Consider the following 9,052-nt stretch of genomic DNA (forward strand, 5'->3'; position numbering starts at 1 on the left):
AACCTTTTGTTTAAAATAAAGATTTTAAATGTGAAACTATTTAAAAATAATTTTTTTTAATTTAAATCTACGTGACATTATCTTATTGGATATATGGACACTACATTCATGCCACATCATCAATTTAACAGAAATTTTGATGGAACCTAATCATCAATTTAATAGAAATTTTGACAGAACCTAATGGCATGACCAAATTTATGTGTGATGTGTGACATAAAAGACCAATAATGTCAGAAAAAAACATAAAGAATTAAATATGATAATTTCGCAAACCTGAGGGACCATTTGTGATAAAAAGGGTTAGAAAGACGAAGAAGATATCAATGGCTAGAAAGACCCATACTGTTTCATTTACGATGGATGGACACGTGGCAACTTGGATGCCGTCCAGATGAAATTTGTAAAGTCATGGAGATTGCCCATTTTATAGAATCACAATCACCTGCATGGAACGACAGTGCTTGTGACTCGTGAGCTTGTGAGCTTCAGAGCTTCAGAGCTTCAGAGCTTGAGGGCCGCTGGAGATTGAAGAAGTAGAAGAAGAAGAATCTTCGGCCTACTTGTTCCCTAAGTTCATTGCAAGAGAAAATCTGGAAAACCCAACCCAAGGTATGTCACATGAGACCCTCATTCATTCTCTCTGTCAATCTCGTCTCCTCTGTTTTAGGGTTTTCAGAAAAAAGAACCGTCTTTTACTTGTACTAGCCACCACATCCACAACTGGGCACAACTGGGGTTTTCTATTTTCTAATGCGGCTCTCCTCTGTTACTCTGTTTTGGGGTTTTGAGAAAGCTCGCTGTCACTCTCGTCCCTGTCCGTACAGCTACCACAAAGCTCTAAGCTTTTCTCATTTTCTTCAACTTTTTTCACTCTCCACCGCCACGACTGGCCATAACCGTTACTAGTGTTTTCTTTCGGGAGGTACAGCAGCGAAGTAAGTAACAATGGAGCAGACAGCACCTGATTTGGAAGAATCGGAAATGAAGCAGAGTAAGCTCAAGCTCACCCGGATGTGGAAGGACCTTCTGGAGCACATTGACTTCACCAGGAAGGATCAGGAAACCCAATTTGGCATCCTTGATAACCAGTTGGAAGCCAAAGCCAATGAATTGGATGGAATTGACAAGTTGATACAATCATACAAGAGAAAGTAAAGGAGGTCGAATCGGGTAAGCAGCACTTGTGCTCCCTTCAGTTACTGATCCAAGAACATGAAGAAGAGCTTTCTCTGAAAGAGAAGCAATTCTCGGATGTTCAGAGATGCGTTGGAAACAAGGAGAGGGAGTGTGAGTTAATTGAAATACGTATTCAAGATCGAACAAACAGATTCCAAGAATGTGAAGAAGAGCTTTCTTTATTAGAGAATCGATTCTCGGATTTTGAGAGATCGGTTGGAGAGATGGAGAGGCAGTATGATGTAATGGGGAAACGTATTCAAAATCGAGAAAATCGATTGAATTGGCTTGAGAAAACCGTGGAAGAGAAGTCGAAATTGGTTGAGTTTCGGAAGAAGGAACTGAAAGTCATTCGTGCAAAGCTGGACAAGTGCTCCCAGAAGATTGAGTTGAAAGAGAGGCAATTCAATGAGATTCTGGGGTCAATTGAGAAGCAGCAGGAAGAATTTTCTTTTAAAGAAAAGCAAATTAAAGCGGCGCAAAGATCAGTTGATAACTGTGACAAAGAGATAAAATTGAAAGAGGAGAAACTTAGTTTAATTCAGAAATTGATAGTGGACTGCTCTAATACACTCAAATCGAGAGAGAAAAGTATTAGGGCAATGGATTTGAAAATGAAAGATTTTTGTTTGCATAAAAAGACAATGGAGGAGTGGTCCTGTAAACTTGAACTGAGAGAGAAACAGTTTGAGTCCAAAGTTGACGATCTCAATAACAGGATCAATGAATGCCTCAATGAGGTTCAGTTGAAAGACAAGCATTTTGATTCAGTTGAAAATTCGATACACGAAAGCGAAAAGCATTTGGATTCGCAAGAAAAGTCATTACAAGAATATTCCAATGGACTTGAAATGAAAGAGAGGCAACTTGAGGAATGGGCCAAAGAAATTGAATTGAAACAACAACAAATTGATTCAATTCAGGCGTCCACTGAAGACCACACCCAAAATCTGGAGTACACCCCTGCCAGTATTATCGCAGTCCCTTCTTCCTCAAGTAATCAATCCAGCATGAAAAGGGATGGTAGAGGCTTGCAGTCGCTCATGAATGAGCATTTGAAGAGAATTGCCTTATTGGCTAGCGAAATGTCTGCTCATCTTAAAGCATCATCAGACCCAGCAGAATTGGTTTTAGATGCAATGGAAGGGTTTTACCCTTCAAATTTGGGTGCGGACAAAATGAAGTTTGATTTTGATCTGACAGTTATTAGAAGGAGTTGTGTTCTTCTGTTACAGGAGTTAAAGAGGTTGTCACCACAGATTAATCATCAGGTGAGAGAAGAAGCAATTAAGTTGGCGGCTGATTGGAAGGCTAAGATGACGGTGGCAGCTGAGAATAGTTTGGAGATTTCGGGGTTTTTGTGGCTGCTTACGGCATATGAATTGACCTCTACTTATAATGCGAGGGAACTTCAAAGTCTTCTTGCTATAGTGGCTCAAATGGAACATGCAACTGAACTATGCCAAGCCCTTGGCATCACAGAAAAAGCACCTGGTAAGCTCTTCAGTATTTATTTTTCATATTTATATCTGAGTTTCTTATTTTATCACTCTCTTTGTTTTTTAATACACACACGCACCTAGAATAATTCTCTAAAGTGCACCATCCCAAACTTGATTTTCTGATTAAACTCTCAATGTTTGGAGGAGGGAGGGTCATGTGGGTTTCTACCTTTGATGTAGATGAGATGGTAAAGCTTCTTGGGATGATTTCTCAGCATAAACAGGCTATAGAATTACATCAGACACTTGGTGTTGCAGATAAGATCCCTGGTATAAGTTTCTTGAAAATTGGCTTTCATACAAAAGCTTACAGGGAAAACATTTTAAATTGTTAATGCATTTTCTATCGTAACTTCTTTAAGTTTGGGCGGTGATACTGTGCAATTTTCCTTTTGGAACTTCTCTGGAGCAGTTTGATGAATCTTATAATTTTGTTTTGCACATAGCAGATTTTATTCAGAATCTTATTGAAAGGAAGCAACTGATTGAGGCTATTAGATTTATCTGCACCTTCAACTTAATCGACAAGTTCCCGCCAGCACTACTCCTCAAAGAATACATGGAGGATGCATGGCAGTCTTTCTGGACAATTTGGCTGGCAAAAGAATCACTTGATGAAAAGGTACCTTCACTCTTATTTTCGCATCCAATAGCGCTCCTTAAATAGTAAAATCTAGGACCATATCCTCGGTGCATATTTACATCTATCAAGGCTTATTTTTGCACACAGAATAAGGTTGTAGACAAGCAAATAGCTGATCTAAGAGCTGTGATTCAATGCATCAAAGATTACAACCTCAAGTCTGAATACGCATCCAAGGACATTGAAATGCAAATTGTTGAGCTTGAAAAGCAAAGGGGTACTTGGAGACATTCTGGGAGACCCTATGCCTTTGAACAAGAGCTGGAAAAAAGGAAGGAAAGTAGTAGCAGCGCTTCTGACCCCAGATTTCAACCACCAGAGAAACGTCAAGCCATAGCAGCTGCGAGACCCTGTGCATTGCCAACTTTCACCCGGGGCTATCCGCAGTTAAGTTCGTCATCTCAGCTGCGGTATGGACATCCTGTGCAGTTTGACATGGCGGCCAACGACCATGAAGCTCCTGGTGCTAACTTTGGTTCCATGCAGTTAAGTCTGTCATCTAGGCTGCATTCTGGACACCCTGAGCAGTTTGGTATGGCTGCCAACGTCCGCGAAATTGGTGCTAATTTTGGTTGGATGCCATTAAGAATGTCACCTCAGCTGCTTGAAAATGATGCACACTGATAAGTGCATTATTTACTATATTTTTATATCTCTTTTATTTGGTTTTTGTAGGGAAAGTTAATTTAAAATAGCATTATTACCTTACTTTCTTTATTTTCAGCTATTCTGCACTCTTGGAAGGATTTCGACTGAAAATCGACTTTTCAAATGAATTTTAGCGCAAGGCCAATTGGAGAAGAAAGCTAAGACATTGAAGATCATTGTATCAAAGTTTCATAATTTTCTACCAAGCCAAATGCTCCAGACTTGCAAGTCAAGACAGCCTAAGTTGAAATTCCGTCAAAACTGCACTGCTGTGGAAGATTGAAGATTTGAAGACCTTTCCGATTTTTCCTAGTGGCGTGTAATATATGCCTGGAAAGCTTAGACATAAAGCTACGTTTCTCATATTTTTCCAGAATTTTCTAGGAAGTGGAATGACCCCAAAGTGTACGTGCAAGTTGGCTGACGTGTTTCCAAGTCAAAGAAGGATTCTTTCCTAATTTGTTTCCTTAATTGTTTGGGATTGTGTTTTGCTTTAGGAGAGTTTTTCCAGACCTTTTAAGAGTAGGGTTTAGTTGTTTTACACTATATAAGATCACCCTAAGGATCTCTTCAGACCATCCTCCCATATACCATATTTTTCCACCAACATTCATACACCCAGAGAAACATCAGAGAGAGCCAAGGATTTGCTGCTGCACTACTTGAGGAGCTTTCGAAGGTGTTCCTGTGGAGACTCGGAAGATCAAGTCCATCTGCCAAATCGGTTTTATGACAACAATTCTCTTGTTTATCTTTTCTTTTGTCATGAACTAATTATCCTTGCTAGGGCTATGTTCGGTTCATTTTTACACATGATTTTTCATGTTATTCACCCACTATTTTGAGTTAGTTCTTGACATTTTATAGCTTTTTACTTCTTTTTTGTGTTTTAATAGGTTTTACTTTGGTTTGTATGAAAATGAGCTAAAAGTGCATTATTTGATATAAATTCTGTTTTTGTTCATTTTCGTAGGTCAACTTCGTGGCCTTGGATCAGCATGTTCCGGCCCTTGGATGAGGTGATGATCTTCATAAGACTTGTTCCAATGGATGTTGACTACAACATATCCAAATTTGAGCTCCATTGGATAAGTATTGCCTATCCAACCAATCCAGCATGTTACCACAGCTCTGGAAATCCGAGTTGGCCAGTTTTCACCTCCACTTAGTGTGATCTTACTTCTACTTGTTACCATGCCTTTCGTAACAATATTTTACTTTAGTTAAGTGGAATTTTCTGAGAGTATATTTGTGAGGACAAAACTTCATCATGAGAGGAGACAAGAAAACAAAGGCAAAAGTGTGCCATGATGAAAAGGAGGAGAGAGAGGAGCATAGAGAGGAATCAATTGACTTTGGGGCAGCAGCTAGGCAACGGATCATTCATTTCAGTTTTTATTACAATTTGCAGAGACTTTCTAAAAGCTGGGAGCTAGAGAGCTAGAGGAGGAAGACAAAGTCATCCAAGCAAGAAGTGGAAGAGATTTCCACCATTGAAGACCTTGAGCTTCCACCTTCACAAAAGCTGTAACTTCTTTCTAGTTTTATTTCGAATTTGTGTTTGAAATGATTATGAGGAACTAAACTCCATAGCTAGGGCTTAGGTTGAAGCCCTAAACATGAATACCTTATTGTTTTGATGCTTGAGTGTATGAATTTCTAGATATTGTTGATGAATTCCAATTCACCAAATTAATCTATCCTTGATGTATGTTCTTCTTTGATTGATCACCTTTGAAAGCATGCTTCTTGAGATTGTTGGGATTATGTGTATCCTCATGTTATCCTAAGCAATAAATGGATGAAGTAAGAATCATCCATGTGAATTGGTTTCTTGAATACCTAATGTAAACATCATGCTATTAGGATTCTTGTGATGTTCATATTCTCTTTGAACTTAATGGGTTCTCCTTGTAATTGAATCGAAGTACGAACCATACCTAGGTTCGGTTATGAGAAGGGCACAAGTATTGTAGCACGAACCATGCACTTTACGTATATTAGAGAGAATCAATGCGTCTTGAGCCACGACCCATGGTCTTGATTGCGAACATCTTCATCAACACGTTTAGAGTTCATCACTTGAGTATTCATGAACTTGGGTAGAATTGTTTAGGGTGGATTCCGAAACCCTAGTGTTTGTTACATTTTGATTTCACATCTTGATAATTCATCTCTTCCATTCTCATTTAAATTCGAAGTCCATTTACTTACATGCAATAGAAATAGATCACTTGAACCAAATCAAACCCCCCCCCCCCAATGTGTGTGTGAGTTGCGTATTTGACACGTTACGTGTCTTTGTTACTGAATTTTATTTCTTTCTGTAATTATTTTGGACTTTTGGTCCGCGTTGTGTTCTTCCATTTTCTGTGCTGAATCCAACCGTATAAAGAACGTGAATTTTGGACGTACGGTTGGAAAGTTATAGGCAAAACACTGGACAGAGGTCGAAACTGAAAAACAGAGAAAACGAATCTGCCCAAAAACGACCGGTCGCTTTTACCTGACGACCGGTCGCTTTTCAAGTCAAAATTTTGAGTTTCGAATCTGCCCAAAAACGACCGGTCGCTTTTACCTGACGACCGGTCGCTTTAGCACTGTTCATAGGTGATAAATGGGTGATAAAAGGGTGATAGAAAATGCTGTTTGTGTTTTTGTTTAGTTTTCTTGTGTTGTTTCATTTCTTTTACACTTCTTTACTCATTTTTAGTTTCCATTTTGCATTTGTGCATTTGTGGTGTGTCAATTAAGTGTTCTTTACGTACTCAAATTAGAACTTATAGGAAGCCGACAAGTTCTTCGTGGGATCGACCCCGTACTTACATAATCTATACTTCAATAGATTCGTGCACTTGCGGGTATTTTTAATTGGTTGTTTGCACATTAATTTGTGTCCTCTTAGGAATGCAACAATTTTTGGCGCCGTTGCCGGGGAACTGGCACGGTTGCTTATATGTTTTGTTTGAGTATATTTAGAGTACATAATTTTATTTTCATTTTTTTTCTTTGTTTGTCATTTCATTTTATTTGAGTTTGTTTTTGTTTTCTTCTTATTGCAGGAACATTTTGCTTATGTCCCTTCTGAATTTGTATATTTCATTATATTGCACTGTAGAAGATATCCAAGCTCAAGCTTTGAGAGAAAGGAACATCCAACTAGCTGTGTCTACTCCATTGCCTTTTTCACTCTCGCCATTTTCATCATCACCAAGCTCACCAAAAGTCGAGTCACCTCCACCTTCACCAATGGCGGCAGCAGCTGCAAATGCGGAACTTACTATGCAAGAATACTCTTCACCGCCAACAACTGGACAACCATCTTGCATAGTATATCCCGCAAGCACTTTGGAAAACTTTGAGTTGAGATCGGGCATGATACACATATTGCCTAAGTTCTTGGGAAATCCTGGAGAAAATCCTAATGCACATATCCTAGACTTCGAGGAAGTGTGTTCCACAATAAAGATCGAAGGCATGAGTAGTGATGAGATAAGAATGAGACTTTTCTCATTTAGTTTAAAGGATACAGCAAAGGAATGGCTTCACTATCTACCTCCAAATTCCATCACAACATGGACGGATCTTGCTTCAAAGTTCTTGCAACATTTTTTCCCAGCACAAAGGACAAATGAACTCCGAAGTCAGATTACAGGAATTCTGCAAAGGCCGGGAGAAAGCTTCCAGGATTATTGGGACCGTTTCAAGAAGCTTCTAATCACTTGTCCGCATCATAACATACAAGCTTGGCTTCTAATGCAACACTTCTATGAAGGACTTTTGAAGCGGACCAAAATAATGTGAATGCAGCTGCAGGAGGAACTATAATGACCAAGACTCCAACAGAATTGCGAGCAATATTTGATCTTGTTGCTGCAAATGCTCGCCAATATAATTCAAGGCAAAGACCAGTCAGAAAAGGGGAATCCTATGATGTAAGTACCCTTTCTAGTATGGAAGCTCAGATTGCAAACCTAACCAACATGGTGAAGAAATTGGCACCGGGATCATCCAAGGTTTGTGCATTTTGCTCCACAATTGGTCATGACACTGAAGATTGTCCCTTGGCACATGAGGAAGCAAATGCAGTGGGCTCATTTCAGAGAAATCAGTGGCCTAAGAATGATCCTTTCTCACAAACATACAATCCGGGGTGGAGAAATCATCCAAATTTCAGGTGGAGTGACAATTCGAATGTTCAACAAGGGCCAACTCAACCATCTCAAGGGCCAACTCACCCACCTCAAGGTCAACAACATACTCGCCCACCTTATGGTCAAATGCACTACTACAATCCACCACAACCACCACCTCAACCACAATCTACAGGAAAATCTTTGGAAGAACTTGTTGCTTCCATGGCTAGAAACACAGATAGTTTCATCACTGAGACAAAAAGCTACATGCAGAGGAATGACACCCACATGCAGAAAACGGATAAGGCCATTGCCAATCTAGAAAATCAAGTGGGACAAATTGCTCAAGCTTTGAGTCAAAGGGAACCTGGTATGATGCCTAGCCAACCAGAGATTAATCCAACTGGGCGTGAGCATGTTCAAGCAGTTACCTTGAGAACTGGTAAGGTAATTGGTGAAATAAAAGGTTCTAAAGATTTGATTCACAACGTTGATGACATGCAGGTTGAACAAGTGGCTGAGCCTAAAGAAAAGGATGAAAGCAACAAAGAGAGAGATAAGCAAGCAGCTTCTTCATCCGAGTGGATCCCAAAGCATGAACTTGCAAGAAGGGCAAGAAAGGAGAAGGTAAGTCGTGAACCTACTGACGAAGAAATCTTACGTGCTCCTTTTCCTCACAGGCTTATGAGTTCTAAAAAAATTCAACAAGCCAAGGAAATATTGGAAACCTTCAGAAAAGTGCAAGTCAATATTCCTCTCCTGGATGCAATCAAGCAAATTCCGAGTTATGCAAAGTTCTTGAAGGACCTTTGTACCAACAAGAGGAGATTCCAAGATCATGAAACGGTTGCACTAACGGAAGAAGCTTCTGCTGTTTTGCAAAGGAAGCTCCCTCCCAAATTAAAAGATCCAGGAAGTTTTACAATTCCTTGCATTATTGGAGA

The 9,052-nt window shown here is 39.6% G+C and overlaps 1 non-coding gene and 1 pseudogene across 2 annotated transcripts; one reads left to right on the forward strand and one right to left on the reverse strand.

Moving 5' to 3' along the window:
* Nucleotides 1-466: 466 nt before the first annotated feature.
* Nucleotides 467-5,736, forward strand: LOC110759622 (uncharacterized; annotated as a pseudogene). The gene is made up of 4 exons (XR_015836812.1): nucleotides 467-2,673; nucleotides 2,829-2,951; nucleotides 3,131-3,303; nucleotides 3,412-5,736. The product of XR_015836812.1 is annotated as an uncharacterized LOC110759622 (transcript).
* Nucleotides 5,737-7,605: 1,869 nt separating this feature from the next.
* LOC148293463 (small nucleolar RNA R71) lies at nucleotides 7,606-7,712 on the reverse strand. Its single transcript, XR_015836907.1, has one exon. It is a non-coding gene; the product is annotated as a small nucleolar RNA R71 (small nucleolar RNA).
* Nucleotides 7,713-9,052: the final 1,340 nt, after the last annotated feature.

The sequence above is a fragment of the Prunus avium genome, chromosome 6, assembly GCF_965620075.1.
Source record: "Prunus avium chromosome 6, drPruAviu1.hap1.1, whole genome shotgun sequence".
In the NCBI taxonomy this organism is placed as follows: domain Eukaryota; kingdom Viridiplantae; phylum Streptophyta; class Magnoliopsida; order Rosales; family Rosaceae; genus Prunus; species Prunus avium.